This window comes from Ictidomys tridecemlineatus, chromosome 1, assembly GCF_052094955.1.
Source record: "Ictidomys tridecemlineatus isolate mIctTri1 chromosome 1, mIctTri1.hap1, whole genome shotgun sequence".
Lineage (NCBI taxonomy): Eukaryota > Metazoa > Chordata > Mammalia > Rodentia > Sciuridae > Ictidomys > Ictidomys tridecemlineatus.
In genome coordinates, this window is record NC_135477.1 from 77,285,286 (window position 1) to 77,310,015 (window position 24,730).

Here is a 24,730-nt window from a genome sequence, read left to right on the forward strand (position 1 = left end):
AAAAAAAACATAGATCAGTCTGAATAGGATGCTGGCACACTTGTGGAAAAAATCATGAAATGTCCATAAGTGCTTCAATCTGCAGGGACTCAGAAGCTGCAGGTGGCAGGGCTTCCTGGGCAAGAAGTCCAACAGCTGAGGCACAGGTAGAGGGGACACTCTCAACTGGCCCTTCTGTGCCTACCACCTGTGTTCAGAAACAGAAGTACACACACTAGTTAAGGGCAGACTCTGTGGGCCAGGCCTGCTATGGCTGCTGCTGCCCTCATGACCTGTGCCCTGTGCGCTCCTCCACTCTGGGCATAGTATAGAGGTGTCCAAATAGTTTCTGAGAGTTTGGTGCTTACTCAGCCCAGCTCTTTCCTTGAGCTTATTTCACATAATATTTCATGTGTATCTCATGGCTCACAAGTGTTCTATGAGGTACATATTCCAATTATTCCCACTTTATGAGTAAGAAAATTAAGGAGTCTAGAGTGATGTCAGGACCGTACCCCAGCAGTTATGACAGTGACACTTTCACCTGTTATCACCTATGGCAACTGCCTTGCTGTGCTTTTGGCCTTTCTGGGCACCAGTCTCCTGAAGAGTGGATCTGAGCCTTCTTGGCACTGACGTTCTAGGTGTCTGTCTCCTGCTCTTTCTTTTTTCACGTCTCTGGGTGTTCCCTGACATTCTCCTCACGTGTGGGAAGTAGAGTTTGGTAGCTTTGAAGTAGTAAGAGTTTGAACCTGAGACCCGTCTTCCAAGATGTGTGACACTGGAGGGGGGTTCCACCTCCCTGGGTCTCTATGTTTATTTTATTTTTTTCATATGAGGGATTGAACCCAGGGGCACTTAACCACTGAATCACATCCCTAGCCCTTCTTATTTCTTCTTTTGAGACAAAGTCTCACTAAGTTGCTGAGGCTGATTTTGAACTTATCATCCTCCTGCCTCAGCTTCTTGAGTTACTGGAATTACAGGCATGCACCACCATGCCCTTCTGGGTCTCTATGTTTAAATTTATTAAGAGAGAATAGTAAGGGGGCTAGAGATATAACTCAGTGGTAGAGCTGTTGCTTGGCATGCAGGAGGCCCTGGGTTCAACACCTAGCAATGCTAAAAAAAAAAAAAAAAAAAAAAAACCAAGAAGTGAAAGCCTGATGTAGAGGACTTGATTGCTGAAAAGGGCTATCTTGTCATGGTGGTCTCCATGGTGGTGTTAGGGTTGCACACAGCAGCATGTGTCTCTCTTAACTTCTGCTTCTTTCTGCCTGAGTCTCTTGTGTCTTTTCAAGTCTCTCCCATTGCTGGGTGTGGTGGCACATTGTCTGTAATCCAGCTACTTTGGAGGCTAAGGCAGGAGAATCAAATTCGAAGTCAACCGGGAGCAATTTAGGAAGATCCTGTCTCAAAAAATAAAAGGGCTGGAATGCAGCTCGTGGTAGATTACCCCTAGATTCAATATCCAGTACTGCATAAACAAAGAAACCAAAAACCTAATTAGTATGTGTATTCATACACAGCCTCTGTGTATGAATGTATGTGTGTTTGTGTGTGTGTGTATGTAGGAGAGAGAGAGAGAGAGCGCTCACATGCACATGCAGAGACATCAAAATAGACAATCTCAGCTTTCTGATGCCTATGACTTTTGGCATATCTTGGAAAGTAGGAGAAATCTCACTATATGCCAGACAAAATAGTAGCCATGTCCTCTGGTCAATCTTAAATAATTCCTGTCTTGTTTCCTTACCCCAGGAAAATGGATGCTTTTGAGAATGCATCTATATTCTTTTTTTAAAATATGTTTAATTAATTAATTTATTTTATGTGGTGCTAAGGATTGAACCCAGGGCCTTGCCCGTGCTCTACCATTGAGCCACAACTCCAGCTTGCATCTATATTCTTCACAGAGCTAAAAATAGAGTTTGGAGTCAGGAAAAGTGCATTTAGGGAGGGAAAAGTGCATTTTGGTAAGTATTAGACTAGTGATGACAGTGACTGATGGGAGGGATACAGGTGTATGTTCTTTTTTTTTTAAAAATATTGTTAGTTATAGATAGACACAATAACTTTATTTTTATTTATTTACTTTTTTTATGTGGTGCTGAGGATCAAACCCAGGGTCTCACACTTGCATGGCACATACACTTCCCCTGAGCCACAACCCCAGCCTGTAAGTAGTGTTGTTTAGATTCCATACTCCTCCACCTTCCAAGTTCTTTGTATCCTTGACAATGCTGGCTCTGGAGGGAGAAGGGTTGAAGCAGTTTTCTCTCTCTTTGATATTTTTTGATACCTTCAGGCTTTGATGTGTGCCCACCCAGCTCAGGTGCACTGGCTAGCTATCACCAGCTGCCCTTGATTTCCCTGTAGGTTTCATTGCCTTCCACTCAGCGTCCCCTAGTAGTAGATAAGAAATCAGACCCCAATACAAGGCTCCAGGGGCTCTGATAAGGAATGCATATTCAGGAAGCAGGGAAAGTAACTTCTGAAAACAGACTTCACTGCCAGTCCAAATCCTCAGGAATCACCAAGAGAGGGCTATCATTCATTCTAAACTCTCCTAGTGGATAAAAGGACAGTTAATTGAAAACTTTGTTGATCTTCTTTCCACTGTCTCTCTCTTTTTGGTGTTGCTGTGGATTGAACATAGGACCTTGAGCATGCTAAGCACAAACTCTATCATTGAGCTACATCCCCAGCCCCAGTAAACATTTCTTAATATACTTAGCTTTGAAAGCTTCCTGTACCCACTTTTGTGACCATTTATAAGTAATGAGTTTAATATCTAAAAAGATAAGTTTATTAATATAGGAAATGGCTTTGTACCATTTCCAGCATAAAAGGTGTGGCTGTGGGCCGTTGAATGTGTGGCCAGCCTTAGGGGCCTCTTAGAAGGGACAGAAACAGTGCCCAGTGCCCAGGCCACTCTGTAGATATGGTGACTTATCATTGTGCTTGCAGAAGTTACACACAGGACCTGGGTTCCTAATTCCTGGACCCCTATCTTGGATGGGGACAAGTTTTCTTTCCACCTGTTAAAGGTGATGATAAGGGTTGGGATTATAGCTCAGTAGTGGAGTACTTGCCTTGTACATGTGAGGCAGTGGGTTCAAGCCTAACCATCACATAAAAATAAATAAAATGTGTCCATCTCCAATTAAAAAAACAAAAAAATATTTAAAAAGATGATGATAATACCTCGTGGCAATAGGGATGGAATGATGCATCCCTGAAAAGGGCAGAAGTTATGAGTAATGGGGAAATGCTAGGGTCTTCTGGAGATGTGGATCTGAGGTCCCTTCCAGGAGACCTTCCAAAGTGAAGGTGGCACTTGGGACTTACAAATGCCTTCTTTCTTTCTGCTTATTCTCTGTAGCCTGATAGGATAGAAGTTAGCAGGGGAAATGGAAATTTGTGGGCTGAATCCTCACTCTCCTACCAGGCTAGCCCAAGATCTTTTTTTTTCTCTAGAACAGTTTTCTTCTGGAGGGGTCTCTCATGGTGGTTCCCTTTCTTTCATCAGGCTGCAGATCTTATCATTTGTGTATCAAGATCAACTACAATAACAGCTCCTGCAAACTAAGCCCTCACCATGCAACTGTCTGCTAAGCACAGCCAGTATAATCAGAAATAGTTGTCACAAATACTCCAAGTATTTGGTCGTTGGGAATGCAGCTCAGTGGAAAAAGCACTTGTCTAGCATGTGTTAGATTTTGGAGTCCTCAGTAACACCAAAAAAAAAAAAAAAAAAAAAAAAACGGGGGGGGAGGGGATCAAAGTTGATTTCGTCATTCATCGTTCCTATTTCATGGGTGAAGGGATAAAAATAAGTTGGTTGTTGAAATGCATGCAGCAAACAACTAACAGGATTTGACTCTAAAATATGTGTTAGTGGTGCCTCTGAATCTGAGGTTAGGGAACTTTATTTACATCCTGACCTGAAAGGCATTCATTCCATAAATATGTATTGAGAGTATCGATGGCCCCTGCCTCTTGCTGCTTGTGCATGATTGCTCATCAGAAGGTTGAGACTGTCTATTTTGAGGGATCTAGTAGAGAAAAAAATAAATAAATAAACGCTTCCTGAGAGAACCCGAGGAAGGGCAGAGGAGTCTCTCCTCTGGGGTCTCTCCCAGTTGTTTTGGATGAGGTTTGACCCCCTCTCAGTGCCCTCTCCCTCAGGTTCCCTGTGACTGCCCAGGTAAGCAGATCTGGGGTTCACTCTCTCTGAGGAACCTGAGGAAAGTCGCAGCTGACTTCTCGCTGCCTAACTGTGTGAGGGCGGGAGGTGCGCAGAGCGCTACCGAGGGGGCCGTCCCTTGGGACGCGGGTTCGCTGTTCCGGTTGGTTCTGGGTCTTAAGAGGCTTGGACACTGACCGGAAGCTGCCCTTTGCCAGGCGGGCTTTGAACTCACTGGAGAAGGGGATTCGGAAACAACGTGAGGGTTTCGAAGGCAGCCACGCCCCTCGGGACCCACGGGAGGGCCTAGCCTCCTTTCCTGCGCACAATCAGGCCCACATAAACAACCCCATAAGCCTCTTGGAGGCTCCTCGGCGAGGAGCCAAAAGACAGCCAATTGGAGCTGGCTCATGGGTGACAAATAGCCAATGAGCACAAGGAATGTAGGTTGAGGCGGGTCCTCAGGTGAAGCCTGCTCTGAGGCGAAGGTCCAGGCAATGTGGGCGGGGCTTTCCTGCAGCGGAAATGATCCCGCCCCCCTCGCCGTGAATTGGCTCCTCTGGTCCAACGGAAGTGCCTGTCAAGCTGCCACCTACGACGCTTGCGCAGCCAGTGGGGCACTCCTCTACGGACTCAACACAGTAGGGGTTTTTGTCTGTTTCTTTCACCCGTTTGAGGGTCTGCGGTCTACCTTGAGGGTGGTGGTCTTTAGTAATCATCGCCTTAGAGGCTGTGAGGGGCAGTCGACATGAAGGGACAGCATAGTGGGTGAGGCTGGCAGGGCGGAGCGCCCTTGGCAGATTCTGTGAGTGAGGCCAGATGCCCAGCAAGGGGCCTTAGATCCTGGAAGAGTTTCCAGCCAAGGGGAGATACTAGTAGATTTGCATTTGGAAACGTCCTTTGGGGAGCTGTTTAGGAGGGTAAGAATGAAGACCTGGCTAAGAAGAGAGCACCTGAAAAGGATCTCCTTCTCAGGCTATGACTCTTATCAAAAGGAATAGACAATGGACTAAGAGCTCAAAAGTCCTATCAGCATGATCAGCCTGTCCGTGGACCAACACTGTTAGGAGGTTATGCAACACAACTCCCTTTCCCTGCCACATTCAATCCAGTTCTACAAGCAACTCCATATCTCCCTTATTCAGTCCTTTCTTTCCATCCTAGACCTTATCCCCTCTCCCGTGGACACCAAGCCTTTCCCAATGTGAGCAACTCAGTAGCTGCCCTGTTTAGGCATAGCTTTCCTGCTCATGTGCCTCTACTGCCCCCATGGAGGGGCCCACTCCATGCATTGGTGTGTTTATTTTGATCACTCGTCTCCCTTTTCTCCCATTTCCATTGACTGCTTATTATTCATGGCATTGCTCTCATGACTCGTGGCAGGAAGTGGATATATGTATGAAATAAATATTGAACAAAATGATGAGTAAATTACTGAGCAATATGGGAATGAATGGATACACTTATGGATGGATAATTAGGTCTTTAAAAATCCTCTTAAGCCAGGCGTGGTGGCACCACATGCCTGTTTATCCCAGTGACTCCAGAGGCTGAGGCAGAAGGATTGTAAATTCAAAACCAGCCTCAGCAATTTAGTGAGGCCCTAAGCATTTTATCAATACCCTGTCTCAAATAATAAATAAGAAGGGCTGGGGGTGTGGCTCTGTGGTTGAGCGCCCCTGGGTTCAATGCCTAGTACCAAGCAGCATCTGAGAGTTGACCACTCTTCCTTGACCAGTCTTCTCTCTTTCTCTTCTCAGCTCTAGACCACCATGCCTACTTCTGTCTCCTGTCACCACATGAATGTTTCACTGGCTTCTAAAGCTCAAAATTTCCCAAAATAAATGCTTGGTTTCCTCTTCAGACTACTCCACCTACTCTCTATCCCCCATCCAAGTGGTAAAAACAAAAACCCTGAGCATCATCCTAGATTTTACCTGCCCCCAAGTCTTTATATCCAATCATAAAACAATGCTTGTCCTTTCTGCTTCCTAAATATCTCTATGACTCATGTGTTTTCCTCCTCTGCTAGTCACACAAAGTACAAGCTTTGGCTTTCAAGGCTCTGCTAGAACCACCCTCTCTGAACTCTCCCTCAGTTCTCCCCCATGCTTGATAAGCTCAAGCAACTCGAGAGTCTTTTGTCAATTCAAGACCTTTTAAGTCTTTGCACATTGCTACTCCTTCTGGAGCATTCCCAATTCTCCATATCCATGTACTGAAGTAATCTCTGATGGTTTTTGAAGAACTATAATACTTTTTGCATAGCTTTAAGTTGTTTAAAGTTTTTAGCATAGGGCTGGGGATTTGGCTTAAGCGGTAGCACGCTAGCCTGGCATGCGTGCGGCCGGGTTAGATCCTCAGCACCACATAAAAACAAAGATGTTGTGTCCGCGGAGAACTAAAAAATAAATATTAAAAATTCTCTCTCTCTCTCCCTCCCTCTCTTCTCTCTCACTCTCTCTTAAAAAAAAAGTTTTTAGCATAAACTTAAATAATTGCAAAAATATAATTTCTGGTATATTTTAATATAAATAAGTTAAAGTAAAAAAGTTATGTGATGGGGCTGGGGCTGTAGCTCAGTGGCAGAGCGCTTGCCTAGCATGCATGAGACAATGGGTTCTATCCTCAGTACCACATAAAATTAAACAAATAAAATAAAGGCATTCTGTCCCATCTACAACTACAAAAAAAAGATTGATTAAAAAAAAAGTTATATGATTCTTACTAGAGCCAGTGGAATCTGAACACCATACTATTTGACTTCAATCATAGTCCATTTGAGATTTGCATAAACTCTTTGTTTAGCATTAATTTATTTCACACTCTTTTTCCTCCTCAGTCTATATTTCCTTACTCTTTCACCCATAGAACCTAACGTCATATATTTTATTCTTGAAAGGGTTTTATTGACCACCTGTCAAGAGTCAAATACTTTCTGTGTCTTCTTAGCCTAGTGCATGATCCTTATGTTTACTGAGTGCTTGCTATCTGGTTGACTTTTTCCAACACTTTCTTTGTGTTAACTCATATAATCCTCACAACTGTTCCTAGAATTAAGATCTGAGCTGCCTGAATCAAAGGCCAATATTTGTGAGAGGAAGTTTAGTAGGAAGAAATCAGGCTTGAGAGCTAGCAATTTTTTTTTTTTTCCATTTTGGGGCTTGAACCCAGGGGTGCTTTACCACTGTGCTACATCTCCAGCTGTCCTTATTTTTTTTTTTAATCTTGAGCCAGGCTCTTGCTAAATTTCCAATGCTGGCCTCAAAATTGTAATCCTCTTGCCTCAGCCTCACAAATTATTGGGATAAGACATGTAACAGTGGTTCACTTTATGTTTTGAGTATAGCCCTTGCTGCTCTGCCACATGCAACAGTTTTTTTTTTTTTTTAGAGAGCGCGAGAGAGAATTTTAATATTTATTTTTTATTTTTTGACAGACACAATATCTTTGTTTGTGTATGGTGCTGAGGATCGAACCTGGGCCGCACGCGTGGCAGGTGGGCGAGCTACCGCTTGAGCCACATCCCCAGCCCGCAACTGATTTTTAAAATGGATATGTTTCTTTCTCTTCCTCTCTCTCTGGTCCTCCTTAATCTCTCCCTTTCCCTAATCTCATGGGAAATAGGATTACCTTTTTTTTCCCCTATTCTAAACAGAGTTATCTGTCCTTGAGTACTCATCCACCATAGGAACCAAGTAATCCAGATTTTGGGAATGGCACCAGAAGATCTCAGAAATGACTATCTCTCAGCTCTGTTGGTAGAGTGCTTGCCTTGTATGCACAATGTCCTAGCATCCCCCCAATAATCCCCCCCCCAAAAAAAAAACACTATCTCCCGATTTAACAAGTGAATTAAAACTCTAAACAGAACATGAGGAATGTAGCCTTTGAATCACCTCTTAAAAGCCACCTGTTCTTGCTGATGGGCAGAATCACACACATCCTTTGAGACAAGAGTCCCCAGTGTTTCTCCTTTGGTAACAAAGCAATAAACTCTTTTTTTTTTTTTTCTTTCTTCCCAACTGTATCCTCGTTATTGGATTGGCATCAGGGACAAGGTCCAAGCTTTGGGCAACACACAGAGTTGGTAATCTTGACAGAATGGAGAGTTACTCTCCTCAAAGCTCAGTCTTAGGGACTTAGGGGCACAAAGGGCTTTGATAGGGAGGGAAAGGAAGAGTCTGGCAGGAATGCCATGTGCTGCAGGGTCTTTCTCATCCAGGATGTAGGTATTCTTTCTTTTTATCGGTGGGATCGTGAAATGGACTTCAACTTCCTGTGTCTTGTTCTTATAGTCCTTTTTAGACAGAATTAAAATCTGAGAAGGGGTGCTACAAAGGTTATCAGATATTCTCTGCTCTGTAAATCTAGTGAAATATTATTTAGCAGATTACACCTTAACTATTTAGGTGGGGCTTCTCTTTAGAATTTAGAATTTTGAGCAAAAAAAAGGGAACCTACAAGAATAAGAGGGGGCGGGGCCGGCAAGGCAAAAATAACTGCCACAGACAACTTTTCAAAACAGCTGCTCTGTTTTAAAACCACCCTGGAGGGAAGCCTCATCACCCCAATTTTAGGATGAGAAAATGAGGTGCAGTGAGGTTAGGTGGTGTGCCTCAATAACATAGCTGGAGGTGGCTGCCTGTCCCCAGAGATCGCTTTAAGTGATCTGTGCATTCTTTATGCACAGCTGTGCATGTAATTTATTTTTTTAAATATTTATTTTTTAGTTGTAATTGAACACAATATCTCTATTTTATTTATTTATTATTTATTTAATGGTGCTGAGGATCAAACTCAGGGCCTCTCATGTGCGAGGCAAGCGCTCTACCGCTGAGCCACAACCCCAGCCACTGTAATTTATTTTTAATGTGATATAAAAGCAGTTTTAGGGAGATGTGACTCTCTAACCATACATTGGACTCATTTAAAATGTACAGTTCAACCTGGTGTGGTGGTGTATACCTGTAGTTCAAGCTACTTGAGAGGCTGAACTTAAAAATAAAGAGGTTATCTTAAAAATAAATAAATATTCAGCAAAAATAAAGTTGTTGTGTAAGCTTAGAAATAAATAAAAAATAAATAACGGGTACAATTCAATGGTTCTTAATAAGTTGATAAAATTTATACACATTTTTAAAAAAATATGTTTCTCTTTGGGGTGTATGATTTTTATACAGATAGTAATGTTCAATATTTTATGTAATCGTACATTTTATTTTCACGAGAGTGCCAACTGTTGAAAAGTTGTTATCATTATAAATGTACCATGTGAATACCATGTTTTTATAATAAAAAATATTTTTACTTATTTATAGATAGGGTCTCACTGAGTTGCTTAGCACCTTGATTTTACTGAGGCTGGCTTTGAACTCATGATCCTTCTGCCTCAGCCTCCAGAGCCACTGGGATTACAAGCAAGCACCAATGTGCCTGGCCTGCAACTATTTTTAAAAGGGACATGTTTCTTTCTCTTCCTCTCTCCCTGTTCCTCCCTAATCTCAGGGGAAACATGATTACCTTTCTTCCTCATTTTAGGCAGTTATGTATCCCTGAGTGGGTGTGTACCCATCATAGGAACAAAGTAATCTAGACTTTGGGGATGTTACCAGAAGATCTCAGAAATGACTGTCTCCCAAATTAACAAGTGAATTACAACTCCAGACAGAGAACATGAGGAATGTAGCCTTTGAATCATCTCTTTAAAATACCCCTGTTTCTGTAGATAGGAAGAATCACAGCCTTTGGGGCAGGAATCTCCTGAGTTTCTCCTTTGCTAGCAAAGCAATACACCTTCTTTTTCCTTTTTCTCAAAACTGTTCTTGTTATTGGATTAGTGTCAGGAAAAGGACAGAGCTTTCAGCAACAATTTCATCTATATTAACACAAGAATGTTGGGGAACACATCTGTTTTAAATCATAGCACTAACCAAGTAAGAAAACTGCCTCAGGGCTAGATTTGTAGGTCAGTGGTATAGACCATGGGTTCCATCCCCAGCACCAAAAACAAAAACAAAAAATGTGTAAACTACACTCAAAATTTTGCCATGTTATTTTTTTCCCAGTTAAACTGAGCCAAAGAAGCCAACTATAAACCAGGTGTATTGGCACACTCTTGTAATGCCAGCTATTCAGAAGGCTGAGGGAGCTTTGGCAACTCAGCAAGACCCTGTTTCAAAATAAAACATAAAAAGGGCGGAGATGTAGCTCAGAGGTAAAGCACCCCTTTGTTCAACTCCCAAAACCTGGAAGAAAGAAGTTAAATATATACCAAGAGGGGGCTGGAGTTGTGGCTCAGTGGTAGAGTACTCACTTGGCAAGTGTGAGGCCCTAGGTTTGATTCTCAGCACCACATAAAAATAAATAAAGGTATTGTGTCCAACTACAACTAAAAAGTAAATATTTAAAAAAAATACATACCAAGATTTTATTGCAGGGGAACAGATGCTGGGAAATTGAACCCAGGACCTCATGCCTGTGCTCCTACTCCCCTCAGCCCTACACTGTAGATTAGAATTTAATTATGAAAAAGCTATCTTATCTCAGACCAGAGGCTCTCATTCCAAGAAATATCTTTCTAACTTCTTTATCTATATCTTTATCAAAATAAGTTAGTTATAATGAGATTAAGTGTCTGATAAGAAGAACCACTTGCTTAAAGTTGAAAGAATGTAAACATGCTACTTCAGAGACCAAAGGCCGTACAATTTGTAGAGTCTAACATTTCAGCTGCTTTTAGCTTTGCATTCAAGTGGGAATGAATGTCTGTAGTTTCTAGAAGCTTGACTGTTAAATAAATTACTCATTGAATTTGTGGCCACCTAAAATCTGGACTTCAGTGCAATCAGAGTTTGACAAAGTCTTTATTGTCTACACACAGCAGTAACTAATTTAAAAACTGCAACATTTTTCAGTCATTTGTTATTCTGCTTTACAATAAACAAAGGGAATTGTGTTACATTCTACTAAATCAGACTACAAAAGAGAATAACAAGTTCCTTAAAGCATTGTTTACCAAACTAAAAAAACCTAATGAAAAAATTGAAATTTAGTAAACAATATGGAAAAATCCAATTATGTTAAGAAATTTGGAAGCAGTATTAACCTTTTTTTTTTTTTTTTTTTTTTTAAATAGAAAAAGGAAGGGCTGGGGATGTGGCTCAAGCGGTAGCGCTTTCGCCTGGCATGCGTGCGGCCCGGGTTTGATCCTCAGCACCACATACAAACAAAGATGTTGTGTCTGCCAATAACTAAAAAATAAATATTAAAAATTCTCTCTCTCTCTCTTTCCCTCTAAAACTCTCTCTTTAAAAAAAAAAAGAAAGAAAAAGAAAAAAAGAAGTTTTATTGCTTTGCTAGCCCAGGAGAAACACAGGGGACTCCAGTCCCAGAGGATGTGATTCTGCCCATAGGGAAAATGGGAGTGGGAAGTGGTGAGGGGTAGGAGGATGTTAATTTCAAAGGTTACATTCCACATGTTCTCTGTCTGGAATTGTAATTCAATTATTGGGAGATAGTCATTTCTGAAATCTGGTGCTGTTTCCCACCTTCCTGTGGTAGGTGCCATATCCACCTTCCTATGGTGAGTATGTGCTCAAAGACAGATAACTCTGTCTAGGATGGGGAAGAAAGGTAATCCTATTTCTCTTGAGATTGGAGAGGGAGGGATTAGGGAGGGAGAGAAACTAAAAGTAAGTGTCAGTGGCAGAGCATCAAGGGATATATATATATATATATATATTTTTTTTTTAATATTTATTTTTTTTAGTTGTAGTTGGACACAATACCTTTATTTTATTTACTTTTATGTGATGCTGAGGATTGAACTCAGGGCCTCGAATGTGCTAGGCGGGTATTCTACCACTGAGTCACAACCCCAGCCCAGCAAGGGCTATATTTAAAGCATAAAGTGGACCACTGTTTCATTTCCCCACTGTCAATTTCTATATCTCATTTCTCTGGAAGAATGGGCTACAACATCTCCAAGCTGCTTCCTACTGAGAGAGGGTGAAATTGAGAGAAGGGATCTGAAATCCTTGTTCTTTATCAGGTGGAGCATGAACAATTAAGATTAACCTTTTTTCTTTTTTTTTTTTTACTTTATTTATTTTTTTTATTAGTTGCTCATGACAATACAATGATCTTGACATATTATACATTTGAATCAAATGGAGTATAATTTCTCATTTTTCTGAGTGTACAGGTTGCAGAATCAAATTGATTATACAGACACGTATATACATACAGCAATACTAGTGTCTATTTTATTCTGCTGCCCTTCCTATCCCCCCTTCCCCTCTCCTCCCCTCCTATCACCTCTCTCTACCCAATCTAATGTGACACATTTCTTTTTTTTCCCCTCACATCATTATACATGTATTTTGTATAATGATGAGGGTGTCCTTCCATCTTCCGTGCAATTCCCCTTCTCCCTCCCATTCCCTCCCACCTCTCTTCCCTATTTAGTGGTAATCTTCTTCTCATGCTCTTCCTCCCTACCCCATTTTGAGTCATTCCCCTTATATCAGAGAAGACATTTGGTATTTGTTTTTTAGGGATTGGCTAACTTCACTTAGCATAATCTGCTCTAATGCAATCCATTTCCCTGCAAATGCCATGATCTTGTTATTTTTTTTAGTGCTGCACAATAACCTTTTTTCAATAATAAAAATTAAAATGTCTTGTACTTTGCATATAAATTATTTATGTATTTTTTAGTTGTAGTTGGACACAATGCCTTTATTTTGTTTACTTATTTTTATGTGGTGCTGAGAATTGAACACAGGGCCTCACACGTGCTAGGCAAGCGTGCTACTACTGAGCCACAACCCCTGTCCCTTTAAATATAAATTATTATTATTATTATTATTAGTAGTAGTAATATTATTATTATTATTATTTTAATATTTATTTATTTTTTTTAGTTTTCGGTGGACACAACATCTTTGTATGTGGTACTGAGGATGAAATCCGGGCCGCACAAGTGCCAGGCGAGCACGCTACCGCTTGAGCCACATCCCCAGCCCCAGTAATATTATTTTTGAGACAGGGTCTCACTATGTTGCCTAGTTGGACTTGAATTACTGAACCTAAGAGACTTCCTGCCTAAGTTTTTTGAGTAGCTGGAACTACAAATGTACCACTTTTTTTATATCGGACCAAGGGGTGGTTAACTACTGAGCCACATCCCCAACCCTTTTTTTGCTTATTTTGAGACAGAGTCTTGCTAAGTTGCTGAGACTGGCTTTGAACTCATAATTCTCCTGCTTTATCCTCCCAAATCACTGGGATTACAGGCATGTACCATGGCACCCAGCCAGGGGCACCACCATGCCCAGCCAAAACATAAATTCTTAAGTGCTATTATTTGCCTCTAAGTCCTTCATAAATTAGTAAAATATTAATATATTAACTTCTAATGAACAACATTGGGATTTTCCATGCTGAGAATCCAAAGCCATCATGGATACCACAGAGGAGCTGGAGAACCGGTTTTTCCTGGAGGGATGGAGGAATTTGCCATTTTCTACTTGTTTACCAACAGTAGTGACTAATACCTTCTACTAGGCTCTTTCCATTTCTAATTGGTGCTCCTACCTTGGAAAAAAATTGGCATTGCTTGTAAAAGCTACTGTTCTGCAAAATCCCCTTCTATCCCTCAAAATAACATACAGTCCTGCCCCAGGAACAGGAAGGCAGATCCAGAAGTGGGAGATGAATTCAGCAAAATATGGGGGTTATCTCTAAGAAAAGAACACAAACTTGTGAATGTTCCAGGTTTGTCTGAAGTTTATATTTACTTATTTATTTATTTTTGGTACCAGGGATTGAATCCACGGGCACTTACTGCTAATCATATCCACAATTCTTTTTAAAAATTTATTATTTTGAGACAGGGCCTCATTAAATTGCTGAGGCTATTCTTAAATTTATGATCCTCCTGCTTCAGCCTCCTGAGTCTCTGGGATTATAGGTGTATGCTACCACGCAAGGCTTCATATTTATTTAGAATGATTAAAAGTTAGATTAAAAGGTTGAGGGTTTAGCTTAGAGGTGGGTTCCTTGCTACCATGTGAGGGGCCCTGAGTAAGAAAAGAGAGGACTAAAACCATAAAATTTCAATAACCATGGATTTTAATAACCATGAAAGTTGATAAGCCAACTACCATGTATGGAAACAAAATATAATTTTGTTAATAATTTAGAAGAAAATTAACATACCTTTTGGTATTTTATTTTATTCTTATTTTTAAAAATATTTATTTATTTATTTATTTTTAGTTTTCAGCGGACACAACATCTTTGTTGTATGTGGTGCTAAGGATGGAACCCGGGCCGCACGCATGCCAGGCGAGCGCGCTACCGCTTGAGCCACATCCCCAGCCCCCTTTTGGTATTTTAGCTAAATAAAAATATCAAGGGCCATTACATGCAAATCAATGCTGACATATTTAAACATTACAAATTTCTACCCCGAATATAAAATTAATGAATAAATAACCAGGCAGTATCAAAATTCTTAATTTCAATATCTTTTCAATGTAAAAAATTCTTTAGATGTAAAAGTCTGTTTTAAAATATTTATTTTTTTTAGTAAAATAAATAAATAATAAATAAAATAATGTTATTTTATTTATTTATTTATTTATTTTCATGTGGTGCTGAGGATTGAACCCAGGGCCTTGCACATGTGAGGCAAGTGCTCCATCTCTGAGCCACAACTCCAGTCCCATAGATGTAAAAGTTTTGTAAGTATGTGTAACCATAAACTTTAATTAATATGGTAGAAAATCTGGTTTTCTGGTTTTACTTAGACTGTTTACAATAGTGGATTATTCTATTCTGAAATAATTACACAAATACAGACAACACATCTGCTTAATATCCTTTTCTGGATTCATAGTTCATCGGCTTCTTATCAATCAAATATGGATTGGTCAAAAGTTAAGAAAGAAAAACTTAAAAATAAAACATTGACATTTAATAATAAAAAGAAAGGGTGAAAAGAAGGCAAAGTAGCAGGATATAAAACCAACACCCATAAATCAAGTACATTTCTTTACATTAGTGATAAATCCTCTGAAAAAGGAATTGGGAAAGTTACCCCATTTATAATAGCCTCAAAAAAAAAAAAAATTTGGGAATCAATGTCACAAAAAAGTGAAATCTAGAGAACACTAAACAAAGAAATTAAAGAAGATCTTAGAAGATGAAAGAATCTCCCTTGTTCTTGGATAGGCAAAATTAATATTGTCAAAATGACCATATTACCAAAAGTGTTATACAGATTTCATTCCAATCTAATCAAAATCCCAATGATATTCCTCATAGAAATAGAAAAAGCAATCATGAAATTCATATGGAAAAATAAGAGACTCAAAATAGCCAAAGTAATCCTTAGCAAGAAGAGTGAAGCACAATACCAGACCTTAAACTATACTACAGACCTGTATCAGCACCAAAACAGACATGTAGACCAATGTTACAGAATAGCCGACACAGAGACAAACCCAGGTAAATACAGTTATCTCATACTAGACAAAGGTGCCAGAAACATACATTGGAGAAAGGATAGCCTCTTCAACAAAAGAGGATGGGAAAAAATGGAAATCCATATGCAGCAAAATGAAATTAAACTTCTTTCTTTTGCCCTGAATAAAACTCAACTCAAAGTGGATCAAGGAACTAGGAATTAGACTAGAGAGTCTGCACCTAACAGAAGAAAAAGCAAGTCCAAGTCTTCATCATGTTGGCTTATGACCTGACTTCCTTAATAAGACTCCTAAAGTGCAAGAAATAAAATTAAGGGCTGGGGATGTGGCTCAAGCGGTAGCGCGCTCACCTGGCATGCGTGCGGCCCGGGTTCGATCCTCAGCACCACATACCAACAAAGATGTTGTGTCCGCCGAGAACTAAAAAATAAATATTAAAAATTCTCTCTCTCTCTCTCCTCTCTCTCCTCTCTCACTCTCTCTTTAAAAAAGAAAAGAAAAGAAATAAAATTAAGAATCAATAAATGGGATGGATTCAAATTAAAAAGCTTCTTTGCAAAAAAGGAAACAATAATGTAAGAGAGCCCCAACAGAATGGGAGAAAATCTTTACCACACACACCATCAGATAGAGCACTCCAGGATATATAAAGAACTCAAAAAACTTAACACCAAAAAAACAAATAACCAAATCAATAAATGCACTAAGGAAATGAGCGACACTTCACAGAAGAAGATATACAATAGATCAACAAATATATGAAAAAAAATCTTCAACATCTCTAGCAATTACAGAAATGCAAATCAAAACTACTCTAAGATTTCATCTCACTTCAGTCAGAATGAAGAAGTCAAGCAATAATATGTGCTGGCAAGGATGTGGGGAAAAAGGCACACTGATTCATTGTTGATGAGATTGCAAAATGGTGCAACCACTTTGGAAAACAGAATGGAGATTCCTTAGAAAACTTGGCATTGAACCACTATTTGACCCAGCTATCCCACTCCTCGGTCTATACCCAAAGGACTTAAAATCAGCATGCTACAGTGATACAGCCACCTCAATGTTTATAGCAAGCAGCTCAATTCACAGTAGCTAAACTGTGGAACTAACCTAGATGCCCTTCAATAGATGAATGGAAACTGTTGTATATGGAATATTACAATGGAATATTACTCGGCCTTAAAGAAGAATGAAATTATGGCATTTACAGGTAAATGGATGAAGTTGGAGAATATCATGCTAAGCAATGTAAGCCAATCTCATAAAACCAAAGGTCAAATGTTTTCTCTGATAAGTGGATGCTGATTCATATTGTGGGGTGGGGACAAGGGAAGAATAGAGGAATTTTGGAATTGGCAGAAGAGGAGGAAAGGAGGGGAGGGTGTGTGTGTGTGTGGGGGGGAAGGTGGTAGAATGAGATGGACATTATTACCCTATGTGCGGGTATGATTGCACGAATGGTGTAACTCTACATCATGTACAACCAGAGAAATGAAAAGTTGCACACCATTTGTGTAAAAAGTAAAAGTAAATTAAAAAAAAAATCCTCGCCGGTCATTGTGGTACACATCTGTAATCTCAGCAGCTGGGGAGGCTGAGGCAGAAGGATGGAGAGTTCAAAGCCATTTTCAGCAAAGGCAAGGCACTTAGCAACTCAGTGAGACCCTGTCTCTAAATAAAATACAAAATAGGACTGGGGATGTGGCTTAGTAGTGGAGTGCCCCCGAGTTCGATCCCTAGTACCCCCCCCAGAAACAAAACCCAATTAGAACAAATCCCCCAAATAAAAAAAACAAGAAAATTCCAAAATTTTTAAAATATTAGTTGCCTGTCACATTATTAATGCATAATCACCATCATTGCTTCATACAGCAACTTAGAATAATTTATGAGAAAGAGAATGGAAGACAATGGGTCCTCCAATGTGATTGATGTACTTTTTTTTTTTTAAATTTGTTTTAATTAGTTACATATGACAGTACAATGACCTTGACATATCATACATTTGAATCAGATGGGATATAATTTCTCATTTTTCTGAGTGTACAGGTTGCAGAATCATATTGGTCATGCAGTCACCTATATACACACAGTAATAATAATGTCTATTTCATTCTACTATCTTTCCTTGAAAAAAAACTTTATTGAAAGCTTAGAAAACATGGTTCCTGGTGCATGCCTATCATTCCAGCAACTTGGGAGACTAAGGAAGAAAGATTCAAAGTTCAAGGCCAAGCTTGTGCAATTTAACAAGACGCTGTCTCAAAATAAAAAATATAATAAAAGGGCTGAAGATATAATTCAGTGTAGAGTACTCCTTGGTTTAATGGCCAATAACACACACACACACACACACACACACATACACATAAAGGGAAAATTTGTTTTCAGCCTCACCATTTATTATTGTTAATGTCTCAAAAGTTTTGGATGTTGTCAAATTTGGGAAAATCTCTATTAAGTGTTTTCAATAATGAGCAGCAAAATTCCAAAGATAGCATATAAATGTTTGAAGTCTTCCTGTGCAGTGCCTGGTCTTTGAATTGACAGGTTCATTAGCCACATTGCTGCCACCAAACCTCCAAAGGCTTTTGGAGGGGGCCCTAAGTGGGTCTAGCCTGAAGAGGGCTTGGGGCAGTCTGGGTATGAGGTGGGGACCTGAGCCGAGAGGGACAGCAGTTGGGAAGGCCCTGTTCCTTGGAGAGTAGCCAGACTATGGGAGTGCCTGATGTAGGGTGGGGGCTGGGACATGGGGGAGGATGGACTGGGTTACAGGTGTGGAAGGCCTGGAATGCAGAGGTACTGGGACATTGGGAAACTACCTTGGGGGCCTACGGGATGGGGGTAGGGCTGGGCATGGGAGGGGCCTCAGCTGTGGGGGATTGTAGGGGCAGCTTTAAGGCCTGAGTGTGGGGAAAGAACATGGGAGGGTCTGAAAAGAGGGGTCTATAACTTGGGTATCCTCTAGCCATGTAGGGTAGCTGGGCATAGGAGTCTGATCATAGGTGGAGATCTAAGCAGGAGAGGACTGGCTGTGTGTAAGGGGGTCAGGTTGTGGGGGTGCATGGGATTTAAATAAATTTCAGGAGGGCAGAAAAGGTCTTGTCAAGAACAGTTTTTCCCCCTTTTCCATATAAAGACTGTTTTTAATAGAAAAACCAAAACAACACTTAACTAAACCAAACAGCCAAACAAAAACAACACAAATCTCCATTAAAAAAGACATTTTCTCCATTGAGCAGAGAAAGATAATTACCATATTTTTTTGTGAGTAATAATAAGGACCTTATTCCACATAAATTGAGTGAACTGGAGTCACATATACCTAATGTAATGTAAATATCAGAGAATGACTGAAAGGAGGATGCAAAGATAGCATATAAGTAAAATTCAAGACTATATATGTAGTAAAACTATATATGGAAGTACAGAGTAGACACAATTTTAAAGGTAACTGTATTATTCAGACTGGGGTTGTCTCTGCCCCATCCCATACCCTGAAGAATCAAAGTGAGATGATGGGGTTCTTGAGGGAAGCTTCCACTATCTGGGTAACAATGGGGCTCTTCAGCTGCAGTGGGTATAACCTATTCAATTGATTGTACATTAGGATACACAAGAAAATCAGCTAGGGCACTGTTAGCATAATTAAGATTCTTCTAAGGTTGCTGTTCCCCTTGAAGAGGCAAAAGGGTGGCTATTTGGGGAAGACAGGGGAGGTGTTTGATGGAGGTGGTACAACCATTTTCTGAAGAGGGAACAGAGAGATTCTTTGAGGGACCAGAGCCAGATTCAGGGCAGCCTGTGTGTGTGTGTGGGTGTGGGTGTGGGTGTGGGTGCTGTTCTCCAGGACTGGTAATCATCCATTGTTTGGGCAGTCTGTGTGTGATGAGGATTGAGGGATTATTTGGGGGGATTAGCAGCCATAAAATAGGCAGACTGGATTCTATGGGGAGGGAGGGACCAAGAAGAGAGGTAGGAACTAACTGTGTGCAGAAGAGGTGAAGAGAATTTTGGAAAGTCACTGTAGCTAAATCTCCTGTCTTAAGTCTTGCACTAAGCTTAATTAGATACCTCCCACCTAAGGGTTTAGAGCTCTTGTGCTGCTTTTACAGATGAGAAACTGAAGTATCTTCCCTAAGGCCAGTCTAACTTCAAAGCCCTGTTCTTCATTCTTTTCAGTGAAATTGATGCTATCAGTATTCCATATATATGGGGTAAAACTGAGGCACAGAGAGGTAATCACTTGCTACTAAGTGGTCAGACCAGAATTAGAATTCAGGCAATCAGGATCCAGAATCTTGGCCTCAGCAGTGGCAGTGTTTGTGGAAGAAACCGGAATGTGGCCTGAGGCAGATGCTTGAGGTGGGGGAAGGTATGAGAGTGCAGGGGAAAGTTTCTCAGTGCAGATTGCAGGGGAGGGAGTTTGCATCTCTAACTTTCTCTAGTCCCTCCCCATTCACTTTCCAGCGTGTTCCAGAGCCTGCTAAGTGCCGATGTGGGGCCCCATGAGGCCACTTCTTTGGGAGGGAAACTATGCTGGGGATCTATGGTGATCAAACCCAGTGCCTCATATGCTAGGCAAACACTCTATCACTGAGCTTTTATGCCCAGCCCAAGTTCTTAACTCCTTATGTTGGCAGGAGTCTAAAACTTCTGGTCTCAAGTGATTCTCCTGCCTCAGCTTCCAAAGGAGCTGGGACTACAACTGTGCGCCATCACTTTGAGTTGGTGTTATTAACAAAAACAACAAAAAGAATGTACACACATGTATACATACATTTATATATAGAAAGAATATGTATACTCATATATGTATATCATTCATTCATATATATTTACTTTTGTCATTGATATATATGTATGTCATTCATATGTATATGTCATACACACACACACACACACACACACACACACACACACAAAGACAAACATACTTTCCCGAAGAAAGAAAGATTCTCTTTCAGAGACATAACAGAGGTACAGAGACATAACAGCTGAACTTGGGAAGCAGTAAAGCTGAACCCTACCTACCAGAATAATCCTGGTCCAGCCTGGGTAAGTCACACAGCAAGCCCATTTGTACCAACAAATTCCAGAATGAATCAAGAATTGAAGCTTCCAGGAGTTTCTAGAATTGAGGTGGGAGAGACTAGGGTGGGTAGATTGGCTAGAAGTTCAGAGGAAGAACAGAGTAGATCTCTTCTGCCTGTCTCTTGAAGTCTGAGTTATTCTGCGTCTTTGCATTTCCAAGTGTCTCTCAATGCTTCCCAGTATTTGTCTCGCTGGAATTTCCTTGGTCCAGGCCCAGCTCAATAGCTCCCTCTTCTGGACACAGTACCACCAGACACAAAGTGATAAGTGAGGGCTTTTCATTCACTTGGGGCGCTTTCCTGGGCCTAGCCTCTGAGGGTGTGGAATCCTTTGGCAGTTTTCATTTGTGGGAGATCGGCCACTTTTACCTCCAATGGCCAAAAGGGGGCGATGAAGGTTTGTCTCAGCATCATTCCTACCCTCCCAGCAGCTCCTCTGGGTACTGGACATTTGCACCCGGAGTAGATTTGGGTGGCTAGAAATTTGTTCAAACCTGAAGCCTGTTCTCTGGCGTGCCGTCTCTCTGTTTGTCCCTCTGTCTAATGGAGATGGAACAAAGGGCCTCGTGTATGTAGTAGGCAAGCCGCTCCATCACTGACCTATATCCTCAAGCTCTGAAGTTTTCAAAATCAGGTCTAGCCTACCCAATCTCATTTCATTGTGATGATTTGTAAAGTTACTGGTGTGCCAGCTTTTCTTTCTTGAGCTCTAGTTTCCTTTACTTGAACTTGGTAGAATAAGCTACCTCAGGGTAGGTAAAAGTGAAAGAAGTAATTTTTGTACAGGTTTTAGGAGAGAGCTTATTATACATTTCATACCATGGCTGTCACTTTCTTGCATTTCCCATTCAATGTCCTCACTGACTATTGGTACTGGGGACCACAGGCTCTCAGTTTTCCTGCGGGCACCTTTAACACTGGACTGAACAGGACCACTTGCAGCTTGAGCCAACTGGAGTTTTTGGTGGAAAAAACATGTTTGTTTAATGTCCAGGTGCCTTGACAGCTGAACTTAACTAACCATTAAATATCTGTATATACATTTATTTAATAACTACATACAGCTTATCTGTCAAGAAATGTGAGGGCTTGGGGTTTAGCTCAGTGATAGAGCATTCCTCTAGCATGTTCCAGGTTCTGGGTTCCATCCAGTACCCCAAACAAAACAAAACAAAAACAAACAGACAAACAAACAAAAACCCCCAACTTTTTAAAAAAGCAAATATGTGGGGCTGGGTTTGTGGCTCAGTGGTCGAGCACTTACCTAGTGTGTGTGAGGCACTGTGTTTGATTCCCAGCACTGTACATAAATTAATTAATTAATTAAAGTTCCATCAACAACTAAAAAAATTAATTAAAAAAAAAGCAAATATGTTTTTTTTTTCTCTTGAGTTTTGAGGCTGGAGACCAGGCCTTTTGCACCTAAGATGAGCACTCTACCAATTGAGCTCCATCCCCAAGCCTATAGTATTTCTATTTCCTCTCTCTCTTTCTCTCACTCTTTCTATATATACCCATTTAAACATTTACCTAACCACTGAATATAGGAAATGCATAATTTTCAATTTGTAGAGATTCATGTGTGTATATCTTTTCTTTAATTATAATTGATTTTAAAAATAAAAAATATATTTTATTTTACTTGGTAAGAGGACTGAATTCAGCAGGGTGCTTAATCATTGAGTCATATCCTCAGACCTATTTATTTATTTAGGTACCAGTAACTGAACCAAGGGTTGTTGAACCATTGAACCATCATTTTTATCCCCAATTTTTAAAAATATTTTTATTTTGAGACAGGGTCTTGCAAAGTTGCTTAGGATAAGTTGCTGAGGCTGACTTTGAAAATTAAGTTCTCCTGCCTCAGCCTCCTGAATCATTGGTATTTCAGGTATGAGCCACCATGCCTGGCTAGAATTGATTTTAGTCCTATTCTACACTTTTAAATTTACTCTTTAATATTTTTATAACTATTATATTTGTCTAACCATGCTATGCATTTTTATACAGAGGCTCCTTTACTTATATGGGGTTGCATCCCTGCAAGCCTATCATAAATTGAAAATGTTATAAGTAAAAAAATGTAGCACATCTAATCCATAAGACTGTAGCTTAGCCTTACCTACCTTAAATGTGCTCAGAACATTTAGGTTACCCTACAATTCGATTACTATAGGGCAATCTACTGCAACTGTAGCGTAATCTAACATAAAGTCTATTTTATAATAAAGTGTTGAATATCTCATGTGATATATTAAATATCTATATCTAAAAACCAATGGCAACACACTCTACTGTAAAGTATTGGTATTCAATCCGGAAAAAGAGTAAAATTCCAAATTCTAAAATTCTACGTACACCTTTTTCTTTCTTTCTCCACGCCCTTGCCCTCCACTGCCCTTCTTTCTTTTTGGTGGTACTGGGGATAAATATATCTTTATTTTGAAATAGGGTCCAGCTCCTCAGTAAAAATTTTTAACATCATTTCCCCCTATTACTCCCTACCTCTTTCACCTCAGCTCTAACTGTTCCCCCAATCTAGTGTCTATTCCAGGAAGCCAGCTGTCCCAGGACAGTTCAAACCCATAGTGTGCTCAGCCTGATTGCCCCTTCCACTCTCCTTTCTATGCTATTTGGTACCTGGCAGTCTAGTCCTCATGGGATTAGAAACTGGAAGTGTACTCATCCTCAATATCACATATCCCTTGTGGAGCCCAGGAGCTGCACAGAGGGGCAGGGGATGATGGTGCTGGAAGGGATATTCAGAGAAATCTGTGCTTTGTGCATGAGGGGAAACTTCAGGAAAGGAATGGAAGTGGGAGCAGGGACCCATGGCCAAGAACCCCTCAAGGTATAGGCACTCCTGCAGCTACAGAGAACAGTGGCTGCTGATGGCAGTTAGCAGTCTCTTCCCGAAATTATCCTTGTCCCAAGGTCATGTCCCCTTTCTAGGAAACTTGGCCCTGGGTTGGCAATATAGATGTTTCTTGCCTCCAGGCAGGACATTTTTGACCAACAACCAGGCCAAATTCCAGAGCTCCCTGTGAAGTGAAAGGAGGTACATCCTGACTCAATACTGCTTCTGACCAGTCAGTTCCCCTCACCATCCATAGATGCTGTTCCTGAGCATAGTCTCCAGCGAACTTCCTGCTGCACATGGCAAGCGTGTTCTATTTCCCAGGGAACCTAATCTAAGGCACTTGGGTCCAGGAAGGCTACAGGAAGCAGACTCTAAAATGGGATTCTGGAGCTGCACCCCCAGCTGGTCCCCACCTCTGAGGGACAAATGCCCTGGCATGCTGTAGTAGGTGAAATTATCAGGACTTTCACAGTTGGTGAGTTGGAATTGGATGTAATATCAAGCTTCTGAAAGATTCTGGGGCAGGACTAATGAATGATAAGGTCTGGAAGTTGGATGGATGCTATTGAGACTGTTGACTGAGAAAGACAAAGGCTAGGTGATGAGTTAAGCGTCAAAGCCACTGGACTTTCCAGGCTGCATTTAAAGAGACTTTATTTCTTGTTGTTAGAGAGCTGGAAATGCGGAGAATGTGGCCCAGAGCTTAATAGAGCTGAAAAACAAAATGATGAACTCTCAGGCTGGGTCAGTCTAGATGGGAGGAGGCAGAACATAAAGTCGGATATGACAGAGTTTACTAATGTAAGAACACTCTTATAGACCATCCCGTTCACCCATCGCATTGACAACATCACTGCAATCGGTTAATTGGTACAGAAGATAAAGAAGCATGGAAATTATGTTTGAAGACTTTGTAAGGTATAGATACTTCAGAGACAAATTCTATGGGTTCAGGGGGTTCCCACATTTGTGAAGGTTTTTCTTGTTATAATTTTACTGAGTAATATTTGACAAACAATAAGCTGCCTATATATATATTTTAGGGGATGTGTCCTGAGATTTGAACCCAGGGCCTTGTGCATGCATGTGCTCTACCACTGAGCTACATTCA

The 24,730-nt window shown here is 40.6% G+C and overlaps 1 long non-coding RNA gene across 4 annotated transcripts in view; it reads left to right on the forward strand.

The window, feature by feature from the left end:
- The window catches only part of LOC106145159 (uncharacterized), a 53,244-nt gene that overhangs the window by 1,784 nt on the left and 26,730 nt on the right, over positions 1-24,730 (forward strand). For 2 of the 4 annotated variants that reach the window (XR_013436403.1, XR_013436411.1), the window contains exons 1-2: positions 4,664-4,809; positions 16,156-16,876. This is a non-coding gene — a long non-coding RNA (uncharacterized LOC106145159). Of the gene's footprint in view, positions 1-4,663; positions 4,810-13,095; positions 13,949-16,155; positions 16,877-24,730 lie in introns of those variants that run through there. The other 2 variants (XR_013436407.1, XR_013436408.1) reach the window with 2 other exon arrangements.